This window comes from Mercurialis annua, linkage group LG8, assembly GCF_937616625.2.
Source record: "Mercurialis annua linkage group LG8, ddMerAnnu1.2, whole genome shotgun sequence".
Lineage (NCBI taxonomy): Eukaryota > Viridiplantae > Streptophyta > Magnoliopsida > Malpighiales > Euphorbiaceae > Mercurialis > Mercurialis annua.
In genome coordinates, this window is record NC_065577.1 from 26,212,979 (window position 1) to 26,235,362 (window position 22,384).

The window sequence follows — 22,384 nt, forward strand, 5'->3', positions numbered from 1 at the left end:
TTTGGAAACAATAGGTCAGATAAATCTGAGTGAGTTCACATAGTTACTAATGAACATTAATAAAATAAATATCGCATTTCAGATACTGGATCCGAATGAAACCCTAATCCTCAATCCACATATATCAAAACATGACATAAATCCACAATATATAGACAAGCGTACAATAAGTCTGGACCGTGCACATTGGACCGTTGTTTCAGACTTTCACTTGTTACAGTATCTGGGCCGTGAACTACATTACCATCGCCTCAGATCTATTTCGGGTTCCGGGCCGTGAACTATGTTACCGTCGCCTCATATTTCCCCGTTAAGTTTAGGCCGTGAACTATGTTACTGTCACCTCAAACTTATATCACAATCATTCCTTACATCTATGATAATCATATACTTACTCTATATTTATTACTACCGGTGATCACACAGTCCTATTGACGTCCAATAGGAAGCACGTTCCATCGGATCTATATTTGTTTTAGAATCAAACATATATATGCAATATTATTTAAAATAACAATTGAAGTAATAAAACACTTATAAACTAATATTAAAAAGTAATATGCAAACTCACAATCGATCGCTAAATCCAAAATAATATTCCCGTAAAACTGTTGTAGTTCTGACCCGAGATTCTCAAACTCGTCGGATCTAAATATAAAATTATTCGTTAATAATTGTAACATCAAACTTATTTCTAAAGTTAACTCTTAGACTCTGAATACTATTAAACAACACATAACTTAAGCTTTTATTCTCTTTTTTGAAAATTAGTCAATCAATTATCGAATTGAACTTCGGCTATTAAGATACTTATATCAAATAATATTTCTGTCACGACCCATCTTCATGAATCGCGACCGGCGCTAGGGTATGGGCAATGTAGTACCAAAACCCGTAGCTAGCCTTTCATTTAACATAATAATACATAAACCTGCAGAAAACCAATGCTCAGGGGAAACCGATAGTTCAGCCTAAATCTAGCAGTTATAATATTCAACAATTAAAATAACATGCTTTCCAATAGTAATCTTAATTCGGTTAAACATAAATAATTCTAAATAGTGTTATAACATGCCAAAGCAAAAATAATCCAGTCGGACCAATCCGACAACAACTAAAATAAAATAAAGACGTCTAGTCAACTACTGCGGTCTACGAATAAAATAGTTTGACAGTTTATCAAAAATAAATGGAACCTCCGAGGAAAAGTAAATGTGGAGATCACTAGACTCTCCCAGATCATAACCCTGGCAAAAATTGGGAAAACAACGGGGTCAGATATACTGAGATGAGTTTATACCACTATCTACATTTATTAAGTGGAAAACCTTTTAAAACTGTTTAAAACATTTAATAACGATATTACGAATAATAGTTGGAACCCTAATCCACAATTCTAAAGAAATAACATAATCCAATAGGTTTGGTCCCGAGAGCTGAGCTACACCGAGTTACCACTGACCACACTTATACCAGAGTCCCGAGAGCTGAGCTACACCGAGTTACTCTACTTGGTCCCGAGAGCTATGCTCACACCGAGTTACCACATTACCATAATTACCTTACCCAGATCATTACCGGTGCGCACGCAGTCCTAATGATGCCCATTAGGTAGCATGTTCCAACTAGAAGCCATAATATAAAAACAGTTCGAAATATACGTACAGTATATATATTCCTTATTAAAATAAAAATTTACTTAATAAAGCGGTAAATAGTAAGTACAAACTCACTGCTTGCTAATCCACGTGAATACCGGCAAGCAACTAATCCTGGTTCGCCTCTAAAGCACAAACAGTAGACGGGTCTAGACAAATAAAATAATTATTAAAACAGACCCTAACTCTAGAGAGTATTAGACACCACATAGGACTAGCACAATTAACACGTCGGAAATAAACAAGCCAAAACACAAAAAAATACCCATAAGGTAATAAAGCCCAATTAATACAAGTCTATTGAGTTCTCGCTTAAAATTCAATTTATAAATATTATTTAATAATATTTAAATAATAGTTAATTTTCAAATATTGGGTTAGCCGAGTTACCAATAACTACCAAGCTAACCCCACTTGTCGGGTGACCCAAGTCTAACCCGATTCCAAACGTTTATCAAATATAAACTCAAGTTTATATTTAGAAAACAATTCAATAAAATAATAATCCATTTTAAAAGCGGAACTCAATAACTCAATTCCAAGTAACCCAAGTTACACCACAAAAATCTAACCATTTTAGGTTTATAAAAGTTTAGGGACTAAATTGTACTTTAGCCAATTAGGGACTAAACTGTACTTTTTCCAATTAGGGACTAAATTGAATTTTAGCCAATTTGATATCCGAAATCAAATTAATTGCTTTTGTTTATAATTAAAACCAAATATAAATTTATTAACCAAAAACTTAATTAAATAAGTTTTAAAAACGTTTAGGGACTAAGTTGTAATTTAACCAATTTATACCAAATCGAAATTCGAAATTTAAATATAATTACCGGAGTAATTGTATTAGCTTAAATTATAAATAACTATCGTTTAAACATTTAATTTATAAATCAAATAAATTCCAAGTATTTAAGTAAAGTTTAACTCTAAGAATTTATTTGTTTTAAACAAAATAGTTTGATAACCATAATGGCTAATTAGCCATCCCTTTCCTTTAAACAAAACTCTCCCCGCCATGTTACTGAACCAATTTACAGAACCTTAGCAAACCAAACTAACATTTTCCTCCACCTAACTATTACCCATCAAACCTTAATCCTAATCATACAAGACATCAACAAGGCATAAGGTTGTAGCAATACAAACAAGAAATGGCATCAACATGGATTTATAATTCGACAACGATGAATCGATTCATGCAACGATAGTCATACGAAGGTTTAACACCATGGCACAACACAAATCAACTAAAATCGATGACCCAACAATCAAGATGTTAAATAACAATCATAAAGAACTAAGGCTTGCTCAAGAACATCGGCAGTGGCTAAAATAGGAAACATAAACAAACTTGCGTACCAAAGCGATGGAACGGCGGCGATTGAAACGAGATCGGCGGCACACCGATTTGCAAAAAATGAGATAGGGAAACGTAGAGATTCGAGTCCACAATCTCTGGGATCAAACGATTCTGATTTCGATCAAGAAACGATGGAGAACGATAAGAATTACGTAATGTCGTTCAAAACGTTTAACTGAAATCAAATGGAATAAGAAGCTTACCGGAACAGCGACCTTTGGAGGACGATAACTATTTCGTTTCTCAGCAAACGAGCAAGAAGAAAACGGCTAGGGTTAAAGGGAAGTGTGATGTAGGTTTTTCGTTTAGAAGTCGACTTTAAATATCGAGAGGAGATGGGTCGAAACTGAGTGCGAAGTGGGCTTGACGGAAGGGTCGAAGGGGCTATTGTGTTCTCGAACGAGAACAACCCATTTGGGCTTCGCTCTCGTTCGAGAACCCCTGGTCTCTTACGAGACCAGGCCTGCAATCCATGATTCTCGTTCGAGAATCATAATTCTTGAACGGGAATCCACAATTTCCTTTTTTTCTTTTTAATTAAAAAAAATGATTGAACCAATGAAATCAACCCCAATCCGAACAAACTCGAATCAAACCGCTATCATCTAAGTTACTTCAAAACGACCAGAAAATTGTCGGAAATTACAAAAAAAATAAATTAAAATTTTACGGGATATTACAATTTCACAATCAAATCTCGTAACTTATTACAATAAATACAAACTTAATTTACGTTCAATCCATTAAGTTTCTAAGGGCCGTGATGTATCAAGCATAGATTCTCTACAAATTTAGTATACTCAACTCAGTTAACCCTCGACAAAAAAAACTCAGTTAACCCTTAATGGCAAGTAATTTCGAATTTGATTATATGGACTCTTAATTTTCAATCCATATGGCCATGCCATATTACAACAATCACCAAAGATTAGAATTAACTAGTCTTAAGCATTCAAACTACTAAGGCTATGGCTAAGCCAATCATATTAGTAAGATATTAACTAATGATCAAACTTATACCAAAATACTTTCCTAAAAGGCATGAAGCTAGAGCTCAAATTCTTATACACATTTTTAACAAGCTCTAGACCTTTCTTAAGGGTACTTTTCCAATAAAACTTAATAAACTAGTTATTCATTTTGGATGGTACCTACAACTGACAAACTAGTTATGCATTAATTAGAATTACCATCTTCATCATAGAGCTCCATAGCTAAAAATTATTCACAATAACTTATCAAAATTCAAACGTTAACCAAAAACTTCAATCAAAGCTAAATCAATCCAATACGACAAGAATAACCAAGAATCCTTACATAATCTTTAATTTCTTCAAGAATCAGTTGATAGATTTGATAATTGCTTCGTGAATTCACCAATCGATTTGAACCCGCCGTCGGCTACTCTCAACGCTTGAAGATTCAAAACTACCCGCTTGAAACTTGATGGGTAAGGACGATGAATTCAGTTTTTTTACTTAATTCGGTGAAGAAATGAAGCTTAAATAAATATTGATAATCCTAGGGTTTTCTCTGTTGAACTAGGGAAACAAGAAGGAGAAGAAGAAAGAAAATGGGGAAAGTGGGTTTATTGTTCTCGTTTTTGTTTCTTAAATCCACCACTTTGTTTTTTTTTTATCTTTAATTTGTTAAAAGTCTAAAGCAACCCCTTAACTTAAACCACTAATTCAATTAGAACGAAGGATCACTTTACCCCCTCAACTTGGCACAAAGTATTAAAAACGACCAAATTAACAAAACATGATCACTTTTACCCTGAATTTGTCAAAAATGGTACAAATCCACCTCTACCCACTCTCACCTAGGAGAGTGAGATACACTATCCGGTTTTAATGGTTTTCCAAGGTGGTTTTTAATGGAGAAAGGATTAAAATGGTCCTAATTATTTTTAAACATTGTAAATTAATACCTAATAATTTAAAAAAACAAAAATTAATCCCTTTAATTTAAAATTTTATATAACAAATTAACCCTCAAAATTCATAAATACAACAAATTAACCCCCACACGTAATGTTCTGATTTATTTGAGCCACTTACAGGCGAATATGCAGAAATTTAAACTTGGAAATATTTAGAAAACACTCTGAAATTTCCGTACCAACAAATGGAACTTAATTTGGAGCTATATAGCTTGCGATATTGCCTTCGCAATATGACTGTTCTGCAGCGCAATATTTCCAGCAATATCGTCAAACTAGTTCGTAGTTCTTGACTCGTAACTTTTAGTTCGTCGAGACTTAAGACCCTATCGACATTATATTCTGATACCCACTTAGTCCAGCCCTTATACACATCTTTGAATACTTATAATTCATGCATTAGACACAACCAAGTTCATCTAAGCACAACTTAAACACTTAGCCGAATCAAAACCAACATTTGAATCCAAACTTCATCATTCAATCTTACTTAACTCAATGGCATTCTAATTCAGCCCTAACAATCATGAATCAAGCATAAACTTAACACTTGAACTTCATCTTCATCAAGAATACCTAGGGCCGAATGCCCTCTAATTATTGCATGCCAAATGTCACGACCCATTTTCATGAATCGCGACCGGCGCTAGGGTATGGGTAATGTAGTACCGAAACCCGTAGCTAGCCTATCATTTAACACATAAATACATAAACCTGCAGAAAACCAATGCTCGGGGGCAACCGAGACTTCAGCCTAAATCTAGCAGATATAATATTCAACAGATAATATAACATGCTTATCCAATTCTGAGTCTAAAAATAGGCATAACATAAATAATCCGAAATAACTACATAACATGCCAGAGCAATATAACTAGTCAGATCAATCCGACAAACAACTGTAATAATAATAAGACGTCTAGTCAACTACTGCGGTCTAAGAATAAAATAGTTTGACAGTTTATCAAAATAAATGGAACCTCCGAGGAAAAGTAAATACGGAGATCACCGGACTCTCTCAGATCATAACCCTGGGAAAAATTGGGAAAACAACGGGGTCAGATATACTGAGATGAGTTCATACCACTATTTACATTTATTAAGTGGAAAACCTTTAAAACGTTTAAAACATTTAACAACGATATTACAGATAATAGTTGGAACCCTAATCCACAATTCTAAATAATAATCATAATCCAATAGGTCTGGTCCCGAGAGCTGAGCTACACCGAGTTACCACTGACCACACTTATACCAGAGTCCCGAGAGCTGAGCTACACCGAGTTACTCTACCTGGTCCCGAGAGCTATGCTCACACCGAGTTACCACATTTCCATATATACCTTACCCAGATCAATACCGGTGCGCACGCAGTCCTAATGATGCCCATTAGGTAGCATGTTCCAACTAAGAGCCATAATAAAAAAAACAGTTCGAAATATACGTACAGTATATATATTTAATATTAAAATAACAATTTACTTAATAAAGCGGTAAATAGTAAATACAAACTCACTGCTTGCTAATCCGCGTGAAATACCGGCAAGCAACTAACTCTGGTTCGCCTCTGAAGCACGAACAGTAGACGAGTCTAGACAAATAAAATAATTATTAAAATCAGACCCTAACTCTAAAGAGTACTAGACACCATAAAGGACTAGCACAAATGACATGTCGGAATAAACAATCCAAAGCACACACAATTAATACCCATTAGGTAATAAAGCCCAATTAATATAAGTCTATTGAGTTCTTACTTTAAAATCCAATTTATAAATATTATTTAATAACTTAAATAATAAATAATTACAAATAGTGGGTTTGCCGAGTTACCAATAACTACCAAGCTAACCTCACTTGTCGGATGACCCAAGTCTAATCCGACTCAAAACGTTTATCAAATATAAACCCGAGTTTATATTTATAAAACAATTTAACAAAATATTAATCTATTTTAAAAGCGGAACTCAATAACTTCAATTCTAAGTAACCCAAGTTACAAATCAAAAACTTAACATTTTAAGTTAATAAAAGTTTAGGGACTAAATTGTACTTTAGCCAATTAGGGACTAAACGATACTTTTGCCAATTTGATACCCGAAATCAAATTAATAACTTTTGTTTATAATTACTACCAAATATAACGTTAATAACCAAAAACTTAATTAAATAAGTTTTAAAAACAATTAGGGGCTAAATTATTATTTAACCAATTTTAGGCGAATTTGATATTCTTAATTAAATCAAATTACCCGAGTAATTATATTAGTTTAGATTTTTAAAATAATTATCGTTTCCGTGATGTCAAATTGAAACAATACAAAATTTATAATCAAAACAAATCAATTGGTAAAACTTTAGTTGAGGGACTTCATCCCTTTCATCAAAACAAAATGGGTGACTATTATGGTTATTAAACCATCTTCTCTGTTTTCAAAACAGCAAGGTCCGCCAGATTTCAAATCAAAAAAAATTAAAAAAACTTAGCCCTTCAACCATGGAGTTTGCTGGATCATAAAACTCATCAAAACAAGACTTAACTAACATTAACATCCTCATAAGACACAACTTAATTAATAAACCAAACCCCATAACATAGAAGTAGACACCAAGGAGGATCGGCATCCACACCGGACGACGATGAACGTACAGAAATCAACACATCGGCAACACAACTTAGATGAATCAGATAGCCAATTCTATTAACTAAGAATGCTAACAAACATCATAAAGATCTCATAACTTTGGCTCATGAACATCGGCATAAACATTTGAATAGAAACAGAAAACAAACTTGCGTACCAAAGCGATGGAACGGCGGCGATTGAAACGAGATCGGCGGCGTACCGTTCAGCGAAATTGAGGTAGGGAAACGTAGATACGTGAGTCTAGATCGTCTGGAATCAAACGGTTCTGATTTCGATAAAGAAACGAGAGAGAACGAACCAAATTACGTAATGTCGTTCAAGAACAAAATCTGGAAATCAAAGAATCAGAAAACTTACCGAACAGCGATCTTTGGAAGATGATAACAGCTTCGATATTCAGTGAAATGACAAGAGGAACACGGCTAGGGTTTCAGTGATGAGTGGTGAAGATTTTCTGTTTAGAAGTCGAGCTGATATAACGAGTGGAAGCGGGCCGTAAACGAGGTCGAAAAGGGCCACACGAAGGGGTCCTAAGGGCTGCTATGATTCCCGAACGGGAATGGCTTTTCAGCCCAAGACTCCCGTTCGGGAATGCCTGGTCTCGAACGAGACCAGGCCCAAAAAAGGAGATTCCCGTTCGGGAATTCCAATTCCCGAACGGGAATGAATGAATTCTTTATTTTTTTTTTTACTTTTGATTTAAATAAATAATTGGTTAAACCAATAAATCACACCCAAACCAAACAACTCGAACCAAGCCACTAATATCGAGATTACTTCAAAACGACCGGGAAAAATGTCGGAATTTAAATGTAAAAAAAATGTAAAATTTTACGGGATATTACACCAAATTACAAACATCACAACACATATTCTAGTTTAAACACTTAGGCAACTCATCAAACACCTTATGCTCATGAATATTGCCAATAAATTTATTATGCTAGACAATCACTCAAACACATCAATCAAAGGCTTATAAATTTCGGAAATTCCATACCCTTGATGACTCCTCAAAGCCGAATGATCTTAGCCTCGAAATCATCATGACAATCCTTCTCACATGCTTAAGAACACAACACCTAATCATTTAAACAAAATCCATAATTTTAGCTTAAGAACCTTAAGATTTCTTTCATCAATTCATTACAAACTAACCATAGTGACTATAAATTACTCACCTCAAGTTTATCACCTTAGCTGTAGGAGTAATTTGCTTCAAGAATTAATGAACTTGGTGAAAGAATCATGAGCTTGCATTCCATGGTAGAGGGGCACGGATTTCTCCTAAAAGAAATGGAGAAGGAGAGCTAATTTTGCTTCTTTAAGCAAATGAAGAAAGAAACCCCTTAAGTAATAACTTAATGGCTAAAATCCCACTTTGACTCAAAGTGGCTAAAAGCTTACTTTAGCTCAAAATGGTTAATTCTTACATAAACTCAAATTTCCAATTAACCGTCATGCTAAACTCTCGCAAATCCTTTTCCGATAAATTCTTATTTATTAAAATAATAATTATCTTTTCTTTAGACTATTATTATTTTAAAGTCCATATTTTTTTAATTTCTTATATCGGTATCCATTCCCGACTTACTTGGTCCAATTTACAAAATTTTAGAATTCGTAGCACAATCCGATACTTGATATTTTTAGAGTTATTAGAACTTATGACAATGGTATATGTAGTATTCTCATGATGGGTTATCCAGTGCTTCATTTCTTAAATGGCACCTATGATTTGACGTAATACTCATATACATGATTAGTAAGAGATAATCATCAGGCAACATCATACTAGTCTTAATGTACTATTAAGACTAGGGATAGTTTGAATATAATTCTTTATAAATCCTAAGGGTTTTACTATCAAGTCACATACTTGATGACGTTAAGAAGAATTAACATATAATGATAATAAAATTGGTAACTAATAAATAACAAAAGATAAAGTCAATGCATGGTCAGACATGATTGACCTAGTGCATATCACTAACAATCTCTCACTTGCATTGGGCCCAATCTACAGTAAATCTAATACCCATGGACCCAGTATGACTCTCATGTTTTGGATATGGAAGAGCCTTAGTTAGCGGATCAACAACATTACCATTTGACGAAACTTTGCATATCTTCACGTCTCCTCTCTCAATGATTTCTCGAATTAGATGATAACGCCTAAGTATGTGTTTAGATCGCTGATGTGATCTTGGCTCTTTTGCTTGCGTTATAGGTCCATTGTTATCACATAACAAGTTCACTGGATCAAATATACTAGCAACAACTCCTAATCCGGTTATAAACTTCTTGATCCAAACAGCCTCCTTAGCTGCTTCTGTAGCAACTATATACTTAGCTTCGGTTGTAGAATCAGCAACTGTGTCTTTGTTTGAGCTTTCCCAGTTGAAAGCACCTCTATTCAAACAAAACACATAATCTAAATGTGATTTAAAATCATCTATGTCAGTTAGGAAGATGGCGTCTGTGAAACCCTTTACAATATGCTCATCTTCTTGACCACTACATAGTAGGAAAGCATCCTTAGTTCTTCTCAAGTACTTAAGGATGTAAGTAACTGCTGCCCAGTGACTTTCACATGGATTTGACTGGTATTTGCTCGTTGTACTCAAAGAATACGAGACATCAATAGCAAAAGTATATGGAATCTTACTCATGCGGTCTCCCTCATCCTGTGTCTTAGGACACTAAGTCTTGTTGAGACTGATGCCATGTGACATTGAAAATAATCCTCTCTTAGAGTCTTGCATACTAAACTTGTTGAATGCCTTATCAACATAAGTGCTTTGACTTATTCCAATGAGTCTTCTAGATCTATCTCTATAGATCTTGATGCCTAATATATAAGCAGCATCGCCCAAGTCTTTCATTGAAAAACAATCCCTAACCATGATTTGACATTTTGTAGTATAGGGATATCATTTTCAATGAGTAGTATGTCATCAACATAAAGCACTAAGAAAACAATCGCGCTCCCATTAACCTTATTGTATACACAATGTTCATCTTTATTCTTGATGAATCCAAACTCTTTGATAGCTTCATCAAAACAAATATTCCAACTTTGAGAAGCTTGCTTTAATCCATATATGGATGTTTGAAGCTTGCAAACCTTTCCAGAATTCTCCGGACTGGCAACACCCTCAAGTTCTATCATGTACACATCCTCAAGTAAGTTTTGTTAAGAAACGCCGTTTTGACATCCATTTGCCATATCTCATAGTCATAATATGAGACTATGGAAAGGAGAATCTGAATGGATCTGAGCATAGCAACTGGTGAAAAGGTTTCATCATAGTCAATACTATGTATTTGTCTGAAACCTTTTGCATCTAGTCTTGCTTTGTAGGTATGCACATTGCCATCAATGTCATTCTTCATTTTGAAGACCCATTTCCATCTAATGGTTTTTACACCATCCTTCAGGACAATCAAGGTCTGAACTTGATTATCATACATGGATTGCATTTTAAATCTCATGGCTTCAAGACATTTTATTGATTCGGGAATTTTTATGGCCTCTTGATAGGATGTGGGTTCTTCTTGATCCATAATCATCACATCATTAAGTAATGAGAATCCATACCTCATAGGATTATGACGTGTCCTATCAGACCTCCTTTGGACTTGTGATACTTGTTTTGGTTCAACAATTGCATGTTGATTCATTTGAGGTTTCATACTTGGTACAATGCTACTTTGTGGTTCTTGAATTTCTTCAAGTTGTACTGTAATCCCATTGGTTCCTTTGAAAATAAATTTTCTTTCCAAAAAGACACCTTTTCGAGCAACAAACACTTTGTTCTCCTAAGCATTGTAGAAGTAATATCCCTTAGTTTCTTCAGGATATCGAACAAAAAGGCATTTGTCAGATTTGGGTGCTAATTTATCTGAAATTAGCCGCTTCACATAAGCTTGACATCTCCAAATCATAAAAAAGACAAACTAGGAGTTTTTCTAGTCCATATCTTATATGGTGTCTTTTCAATTACCTTTGATGGACTATTCAAAATGAATGCGGCGGTTTGTAGAGCATAACCCCAAAATGATATTGGAAGATCAGTTTGACTCATTATTGATTGAAGTATATCCAATAGAGTTTTATTTCTTCGTTCAGAAACACCATTCCATTGTGGCATTCCAAGGTGGTCTCAATTGAGAAATGATCCCACAATATCTTAGATGATCAACTAATTCTTGGCTTGAATATTCACCACCTCTATCAGATCTTAGTCTTTTAATATTTTTACCAAGTTGATTTTGTACTTCATTTTTAAAGATTTTAAACTTTTTAGAAGATTCAGATTTATGTTTCATCAGATAGACAAAACAATATCTATTGAAATCATTAGTAAAAGTAATGAAGTACTGAAATCCACCTCTAACATTTGTAATTAATGGACCACATACATCTGTATGTATAAGGCCAAGTAAGCTTTTAGCTCTTTCACCTTGTTCAATAAAAGGTGTTTTTGTCATTTTTTCCACTAGACAAGATTCACATGTTTCAAATAATTCATAATCAAATGATTTCAAAATTCCATCTCTTTGAAGATTTTAAATGCGTTTCTCATTTATATGGCCTATACGGAAATGCTAGAGATAAGTAGCATTTAAATCATTTGAGTTAAACTTCTTATTATTGATGTTATGGATTAGTTTTTAATTAGTGTCTTCAACATTCAAAATATAACGACCACTATTGCGTGGAGCATATCCATAAAGAATGTTATTATGCGAAATAATGCATTTATTATTGCTAATTATAAATTCAAAACCATCCTTGTCCAAACAAGAAACAAAAATAATACTCCTACACATGGTAAGTACATAATAACAATTATTCAAATATAAAATAAGTTCACTAGGAAAAGATAACTCATAAGTCCCTACAGCTAAAGCGGCAACTCTTGCTCCATTACCGACTCATAGGTCCACTTCGCCTTTGGTCAAACTTCTACTCTTATTGAGACCCTACACATTAGTACAAATGTGAAATCCAGATCCAGTATCTAATACCCATGAATCAGAAGTAGTGAGATTAATTTCTATAACATGAATACCTGAAGTGGTAGTCTCACTACCCTTGTTCTTCTTCAGATCATCCATATATTTCTTGCAATTCCTTTTCCAATGACCAGGTGTAGACACCTATTTTTCGGACAGGTAAAAAGTGATAAGGAACTGAAGCGTCCAATGATGATTTCCAGAGAAATTTGTCCGGGTGACGAGCTTTCGATTTGCTTGCTGGAATCTAAACAGGCGTAATCTGTGCACAGCTGCAAACTTGGAGGATTAAAACGCAATTAGGCGTAAATAGCCCATAAAAATCCAAATAAATTGTAATCTAAGTCTAGAAATTGGACTAATTGCCATATCGTAGAAGTTTATGGGCCAATTTGCAAGGTTTACGGACTGGAATTGACTATGACCAAACCCATAGGACATTAGTAGCCTTTTTTGACACTTTTAGGCACCAAAATAGACTTTTAGCACCTTTTTACTTAGCTAGCAAGTCAAAATCCAAAAATTAGAATTAAAATACTAATTAATTAATTAAAACCTAATCCTAAATACATCTAGACTTATCACTTGACACTTCTTCAACCCTTAACGAAACTCTAACTAGGACGAACCTGTAAATACACATAAGCTAACCCTAGACCTAATTAGACTCTATAAATACAGCCTTTAGCCAGCCTGGCTAAGGGTGGCATACAAACCCTAAAAATAGACCAGAAAATTCAGCCATCACACACACACACACACTAAGTTCCAGTCCTGAAACACTAAGAACGTTTTGATTCTCCAAGAACGCAAGCCATGCACAGATTCGAAGCTGGATTCCGCATCCACTCCGCCAGAAAACGAGCCAAGGACTCATAACGCTACTTCTGAGGACCCTCAATATTGTTCTTTTGATTCTACCATGAATTTACATATATGATTGCCATAATTGCTGTAATTGTGCTTAGGATGCATGTTTAGGCTTCTTTATTGTTTGTTTTCCATTAAAATTGCTATAATCAACTAATTCGATGTTTTCCTAATCACCATAAAATTCGATGAAAAAGCATGTTAATCACTACAATTAGCTGTTTTTAATGATCACAATCAGAAAACAATCAATTAGACACCTTAGAATGCATGTTTCGAGGTATATTTTAGCTTGTTTTGCTATGAAAACTTGAAAAACGTACTTGCTGCCCAGAAAATAAACTTTTTCTAGATAAGCTTAAAACACATCGATTATGTGTTTTTTGGATTCCTTGTTCGATTTTATGCTATTTTGACTACTTGTACATGAAAAACAGAGTTAAAATGAGTGAGAACGAAGCAAAACAAAAATCCCAGAACTACTGTCGACGAACCGCCGCCACTGCCGCTGCAACCGGCAGCGCCGCCACATTAAATTTCCGGCGCTGGCACTCCAAGTTTGCGCCGTGCTCTTCCTTTCCCAGACCCTTCAGATTCGCTCCGAGATCCTTCCAGACGCAATCCGAACTTCAAAACGTGTTTCCGGCCCATCCGGAATCCAAATCAGGCCCATTTTAAACCCAGACGTAGATAATTTAGTATAAAATCATATCTGTAATGTAACGGGCCAGACCCGATGTAAAACGGACTTAAAACTCCAGATATGTAACATAGTGTATAAACCGAGCCCATGAGCCCGAGGCCTAGCAAACCAGCAACTTCCAGAGCCGATTCCGGGCTAACCCAAACTCGGAATTGACTCCAGATCAAACCAGTAGAACCGGATCGAAGAGACGCACAACTCTTGTGGTTTGACCGAAAGCCCATTCTGACCAGACCGATGGTCAAAACCCGCGCGAGTGCCAGGCGCTCAAAGTCAACGAGGTTTAAAAGTATCTCTAACCTTGTATATATATCCAACTGCCCCTGAGCATGCTAGCAATGTTTACCGCTTTCCAAAAGCATCCAAATCCAATAATAACCGGTTAAAGGACTAATCATCTAAAAATGGCCCATTAATGCAATTCCAGCCCATCACTTAGACATCGTAGGACTAATATAAAAAAGTAGTAACGTTTGTATAGGTTTTTCAAGACTCACCTAATAAAATCAATCAATCAGACTTATACATCCAGTTTTTAGGCTTTGTGCATGTAATTAATCCAGACCAACCAGACTTATGCTATTTGCTAGAAACCTCTAAGGTTAGATGTATGCTTAGGAGTACCTGCTACTTGCCTCAAATGCCAGTCCATATCGAGTCATATGCGCGTCAAACGTGTTTACTGCTTTCATACATGTTTATTTACAATTTTCATATCCTGTGAACTGCATATACTGTTGAGATGAGATATAAAATGAATAATGTCTAGAAAATAAAGTCGGTAACAGATAAGCCAGGCACAAAAGTCTCGGGGAGGTCCACGAACCCTAGTCTTTGATCCGATTCACGATAGTCTTACCGGAGGCGAGTAAGGATATCTAGTCGGTTAAAAGGCATTTCCTAGTTGAACTAGGTGGCGACTCCATTTTTTCAAACCATTTTCAGATCGAGAAGTCAGCCATAAGCCTTGGGCGAGCGGCCCCCGAACCCCGCTCCGCTCACACCAGGTTTCTTGCAGAAAAAACAAGGTCCTTCCTTTGGTGGTTTTGCTTTGGGTTCATCCTTGGTCTTGGGCTTAGGCTTTTGCTTAGACTTCATAAAGCCTTGAGAAGCCTTTCCCTTACGAGACCTTTTCATACCCTTTCCCTTACTGACCATGAGAACATCCTTGATTTCATTCTTGATGCTCTTTTTAGTAGTTTGAAGCATCCCATACAACTTTGTGATATTCTTCTCCATATTATGCTTATTGAAGCTCATGACGAAACTATCATAAGCCTCAGGCAAAGATTGGAGAATAATGTCCACAGTCAACTCTTGGGCAATTGTGAGACCAAGCCTGTCCAAATGTTCAAGATTATCTTTCATCTTCAAAACATGAGGACTGAATAATAAACCCTTAATAATTCCCACAACATATATCCATAATTCATGTAAACCCTTAATAATAATTTCAACAATGGAAAAATAATAGTGGAACAAGATCCATATTTCACCTTACTTCAAGTAAGCTTTGCCTTATCACTTTAAGTGTGGTTATTTAGGTAGGTAACACAATACCAATTACATCTTATGCAATTCTTCAATATATATTATTAACATCACATGTTTAGTTAATATTCTATCTAATACCTTAGGTTCAAAACTATTCTGATAACCTAGTTAAGTGTAACCAAATCAAACTTATGGATATCACTTTTATTCATTTTATCTTACTTAGATGACTTTATATATTATGCTTTGGCATATCCTATATGTAGAAATCTGAGTCTTGATAAGTGTTGTTATAATGGGAGATATTTGAAAGACTTAATGTTGAAAAAGGGTTTATGTTATCCTGTTTTATCATATATAAAATGATCATGCAAAGCATATACCTAATAAGATAAACATTAAAACCCGTTTATTGAACTGTTTGAAATCATATTTAACAATAATCACATGAACATATTATTCATGATAATTTAAATCATGTTTAATAATTATTATTTAAGGTTTTAAAACAAAAAACATGACAAAAACACGTCGGGTTCAAAGGGGTAACGGTCCTTTGTGGGGTGTATCAGCGGGGTCCAAGGGGCGCAGCCCTTTGGCGATCTCCAGGGGCAGCGCCCCCAACGGAATTTCAAAAACCTTATCAAATACCCAAAACAAGATCCATATAATTTGAAGAGACAAATAAATTGCATAATTGAAACCTACTAAAATGTCAAATTCAAACAACAATGTAGGAAGGAAGGAGGTGGTTCACTTTGGTGATACCTTACCTCGGATCAGAAACGCCTCCAAAAGAATGCGTACTTATAAACACTTTGTCACGACCCGAAATCTCAAGCCGCGACCGGCGCTAGGGAATGGGAGTGGTAGCTCCGAAACCCGTAGCAAGCCTAGAGATCACTATAAATTTTTCGCGAAACATTAACAAAATGTTTTTATAAAACTTCAGTAAACGATACAAAACGATCTTTAGAAATCAGGGTCTTACAAAGCGATATCCCATATCAAGCAATGCCCTGTTTCTCATATATATATATATATAAACGGTTAAAAGTGCAGTCTAAAACCTTTATACATATCAGAGTATAAACAAGATATTTAAAACCGTTTGATAAAACATAATTACACTCTAGGACTCGACTACTGCAGCACTACTGATTGGTTCCTTCTTTCTGTACTCGCGGACTTCTGGAACAAGGATAGAAGTCCGTTACATTCGATACTATACACCTGAAACATAACACTATTGGGGGGTCAGACAACGCTGAGTGAGTTCGCATTTACTTAAGATATTATAAATATAAATTGCATTAACACATATTAAAACAAACAATAATGTTTGATCCGATGAAACCCTAATCTTAAATTAATACTATTTCCTATTCGTATCCTACTCATATTGTATCCATTAATAATATATCAAATCATTTTAATCCAAGTGGTACGGTCCCGAGATAGTTCAACCGAGTTACTCGTTACCACGTGACATTTTCCCGAGATAGTTCAACCGAGTTACTCGTTACCACGTGACATTTTCCCGAGATAGTTCAACCGAGTTACATCATGTCACTGCTTAATCCCAAAGTGTGAGTCCCGAGATAATTCAACCGAGTTACTCACTAGATACGGGTCCCGAGATAGTTCAACCGAGTTACTCACGTATCTACCAAAAACATAATCCTCCTTACTCCCATACATAATCATCATTTAACGAGATCATATCAAACATTTTTAAATACAAGCATCTATCTATACTAATTCTATGACTGACCCGGACACTGGTGATCACACAGCCTATTGACGCCCAATAGGTAGCTCGTTTCCTCGGATTATTAAAGCAAACATCACAACTTACAAATAACAACAATATGTCAAATAATGCATCCAAGCGATATTATGAACAAAGCATTCACATGAATTGCCCAAGTATGAAGTAATAATGTATATGCAATGCAATTAATGGATTACCACACAATTAACAACTTATAGTAATAATATACGAAAGTAAATTGCAAAACTCACAAATTGCTATCCAAAGACTTCGGCCATAGCAAAGCCCTGTTGCGTTCTTTACGTTTTGCGCCCCCTTAATAGTCGTCTCGTCGAGTCTATGAAGATACGATAATAAATCGTAATTAAAATGGATCCTAATCCAAAGGTGTTCAAGCTATAGACTACTTAGCGAATAAATCAATTTATTTTGCCTTGGAATAAATTGATAACCTTTTAAAATATAACTCCTTTTAATAAATAACGTTAGTCCAAATGTTATTTATTAACTATTCAATTTAGCTAAATGAAATTAATTATCGAGCTAAATCGATAATTAATTTAATAAGTCACTTTCCATAATTTATAATTAATCTTAGCTCAAAACGTCAATTTATGACTCAATTAATTAACGACTTTACATTTCGTTAATTAAAACTAGTTTTCCCAAAACTAGCTAACTAGCCGACTTTGAACCATTAAAACGTTTATTTAAAACGGCCTTACTCTCAAACAAATTTAACATTCTTATAGTTTGTAACCTCGTCTACAACTTTCGTTCAGATTCTAATCTGAAATTATCGTCCTAAGGTGTCTGAAATGTGTCTTGAAGTTGGTACCTCAAATCTGAAATTTTATTGCTGTATAAACAGCCTTAATGCTGCTGTATCAGACTTAAAAACAGAGCATGTACGGTAGTCAAAACCTTAAACAAATTTGATATTCTTATAGTCCACAACGTCCTCTACAACTTTTGTTTAGACCTCGGACTCAAAATAAAACCCGAAAAGGTCGGAAATTAGCCTGGAAGTTGGTTCCCTGATTTAAACATTCCTAGGCTGCAAAACAGTCCACTAAGCTGCTGTTTTCAGACAGCAGAAGAGGGTACCTACAGCAGTAATAACCCAAAACAAATCCAACATTCATAAACTCCATACTCCCATCTACAATATCCATGAAGACTTCAACTAATTCCGACTTACCGTTTGTTCACAATTTAATTCCAAAGTTTCCCTTTTATTATGTTTTAACACTTAGTTTATTTTTCTAACTTATTTTTCCAGTTTTTGACTTAACTTCAAACACGGATAATTTTTAATCCGACTTAACAACACCATGTTTATTTCACTTAAATCTCATCTATGCAACACCGTCTATATACTTCATTCATTTTCGTGTTAAAATTACTACGGTTCGAGGTCCATTTTTAACCTCAAAACAGCCCTCATGGCTTGATAAATAAAATTTCCATATTTTTATTAACTTTTCTACTACTTTCATCAATTAAAATCGATCCTTTCCGACTACACAAATTCTAAACAAACTTGATTTTCTTATATTCTATAATACCGTCTACATTTTTCATTAAGACTCGAACTAAAACCGACATATCCTTTATACTCAAAATTGCCCTCAAAGATAGCCCCTTAACATGCCAAATTCTGGAATTAAATTACAGATTTTTCACTCACTTTTCAATCATTCAAAACAGCCATTGAACACAGCCAATTCAAACTTAATCGGTCATATTTCATCTATGTAACACCCTCTATCCATTACAGCTCATATCAAGCACACACCATCACAATTTAGGGTCTATTTTTAGGTGCAAATCAGCCTTCGTGGCTGTCCTGTTGTGAAGCACAACTGCTGCATATTGCAGCAGTGTGCAGCGACTTGCTGCTGCAAAAATTGCAGCAGCTCGCTGCTTGTTATAGCAGCGATTTGCTGCTGTTCCGACACCCTTATACTCACCCCGACATGCTAGCTCTAATCCCCTTTCATAACCGAACCTTAAGCTCCAAAGAATCACCCAAAAACACTTCAAATTATCACTTAAACTCAACTTAAGCTTGGCAAATACAGAGCAGAATATTCGATCACTTTGAACTCAACAAACACTATCAAAATCATAATTAATTTCAGCAAATAAGAAGTTACCTTGTTCCTTAGCGTGTTGGCTTTCCAACCGGACCTTAATCGCTGAAATCGATGATCAATTCGTGAAGATATTGACGCCGCCGTGTGAGTTGTTCATGAGGAACAAGAAGGAAGGGAGGAAGATGATGGTGATGGCGGTGACCTTCCAACATGAGGGTTTTGTTTTAAGTTTTCATTTTCTAGTTTTAGATAGCAATAGAAATTGAAGGGGTGGGGTATGAGGTGTCCTTTTCTTATTAAGTTTGTGGAAAAATCATATTCAAGTGCCTAAATTAGGCACCTCTTCCAACTTAACTCTTAGGCTTTCAATTTCTCCAATTTAACCAAATTGATTTCATAATTACACGGAACCTTGACGATTATTCTTTATCGATAAATAATGGGTTTCATCACATTATTTATTTATCTGGGTCCAAATAATTTATTTATATCCTTTTCCTTTTCCGATAATCAAATTCCATTTAATTAAAATCCTTTCGTCCAATTTTTACAAAATTTGATCTTTGATCCATAAATTTATTTTACGAACTTTATCGTAAAATTAACTCGGGACTTACCATTTATTTTATTTTAATTTATCTACTTTTCTTAGTCCCGCTAAATTCCAATTTATCAAATAATAAATTCCACTTAATTTATTATTTCACGATCATTTTAATAGACCCGCTTCGATCTAAATTCTTATTTCTCGAACTTAATTCCGATGTCCTTGATTAAGTTCTCGTATTTATGCTTCGTGGCACATTACTTGGTACTTTAAAAAGTGATAAAGGACTGAAGCGTCCAATGATGATTTCCAGAGAAATCTGTCAGTGTGACGAGCTATCAATTTGCTTGCTGGAATCCAAGCAGGCGTAATCTGTACACAGCTGCAAACTTGAAGGATTAAAATAATTAGACATAAATAGCCTATAAAAATCTAAAGAGATTGTAGTCTAAGTCCAAAAATTGGATTAATTGCAATGTCTTAGAAGTTTATGGGTCAATTTGTAAGTTTTACGGATTGGAATTGACCATAACCAGACCTATATGGTTATCATTTAAATAGTTTAAAACCAAAAAGACTCTAGCTAAACCCTAGACCTAATTCACTACTATATATTCAGTCTTATGTCAGCTCAGTCAGTGGGTCGGACCAGAAACACATAAATCCTAGTCGTCCGAACTACACACACACCACATATAAATTGCACTTCAATCCAGTCCTGAAAACACTAAGGACGCTTTGATTCTCTAAGAACACAGCCTGCACAGACTTGAAACTGGATTTTGCATCAACTTCGCCAGGAAACGAGCCAAGGACTCGGACCGGTAATTTTGAGGACCTTCTAAATTATTCTCTTTCATTTTCCATTGATATGTATGCCACAATTGTCATATTTGCTGTAATTATGTGATTTAGAGTGTATGATAGCTTATTTGTTAATTTTAGCCATTAAATTGCCATATTAATTAAATTCAAAGCTTTATCAAAAATTGCCATGAAATCGATGAATAAGCATGTTAATGATTGATTTAATATGTTTTAAATATTTAAAACCAGAAACCCAGATGATTAGAGCTCATATGATGCATGTTTTAGTGTGTTTTTGAGCTTGTTTACCATGAAAAAAAGCTATTTTCGAGTTGCTATAAATCCATTTTTTTTGTTTAAATCAGCTTTAAACACTCTATCAATGCCATATTTGCATTCCTTGTTTGATTTTATGCGGGTTTTACTATTTCTGCACGAAAAACGGAGTTAAAACGAGTGAGAACGGACCAAAACACGAAACCCCAAAACTGATGTCCGCGTCGCCGTCCCTGCAACCGGCGCCGCCGCCACTACATCCTACCGGCGCCGGCAGTCACACCGGCGCCGTGTTTTTCGTTCTTCAGTTTTCCATATTCGCTCCCATATCTTCCCAGATTCGATCCAAACTTCCAAACGTGTTTTCGGACTCACCCGGACTCCGAATCAGGCCCGGTTTGAACCTGGACGTAGAGAATTTCATAGACTTTTGTATTTTGAAATGTAACAGGCCAGAACCGATGTAAAACGGACTTAGAAGTCCAGTAATGTAATATAGTGTATAAACCGTTCCCACGAGCCCGAGGCCTAGCAAACCAGCAACTTCCACAGCCGATTTCGGGCTAACCCGATCTCGGAATGGACTTTGGATCAAACAAACAGAATCGGATCGACGAGACGCGTAACTCTCGTGATCTGACCGATAACCCGTTTTGACCAGACCGATAGTCGTAACCCGCGCGAGTGCCAAACATTCAAAAAGCCAACGAGGGTTAAAAGTATCTCTAACCTTGCATGTATATCAAACTTCCCCTAAGCATGCCAGCAGTGTTTACCGCTTTCCAAACGCATCCAAATTAACTTGTTAAAGGATTAATCACATAAATTAGCCAATTAATACAATTCCAGCGTATCACTTAGACATCTTAGGACTAACACAAAAAATTAGTAATGGTTGTATAGGCTTTTCAAGATCACCTAATAAAATCAATCAATTAAACGTTTACATCCGGTTTAGGCTTTATGCATGTAAAATTTTCAAACCAACCAGACTTATGTTATTTGCTAGTCCAAATCGAGTCATATGCGCGTCAAACGTGTTTACCGCTTTCATATTTGTTTATTTACAGCTTTCATATCCCATAAACTGCATATATTGTTGAGATGAGAATAAAACGAATATGTCTAGTAAATAAAGCCGGTAACAGATAAGTTAAGCACAACAGTCTCAGGGAGGT

The 22,384-nt window shown here is 35.3% G+C and overlaps 2 long non-coding RNA genes across 2 annotated transcripts; both read right to left on the bottom strand.

Moving 5' to 3' along the window:
• Window positions 1-5,780: 5,780 nt before the first annotated feature.
• On the bottom strand, window positions 5,781-6,559 carry LOC130014906 (uncharacterized). The gene is made up of 2 exons (XR_008789654.1): window positions 6,483-6,559; window positions 5,781-5,997 (listed from the first exon to the last, which is right to left on the bottom strand). It is a non-coding gene; the product is annotated as an uncharacterized LOC130014906 (long non-coding RNA).
• A 10,068-nt stretch (window positions 6,560-16,627) lies between these two features.
• On the bottom strand, window positions 16,628-20,339 carry LOC126659537 (uncharacterized). The gene is made up of 3 exons (XR_007634997.2): window positions 19,637-20,339; window positions 17,729-17,814; window positions 16,628-16,949 (listed from the first exon to the last, which is right to left on the bottom strand). It is a non-coding gene; the product is annotated as an uncharacterized LOC126659537 (long non-coding RNA).
• Between the last annotated feature and the right edge of the window lie 2,045 nt (window positions 20,340-22,384).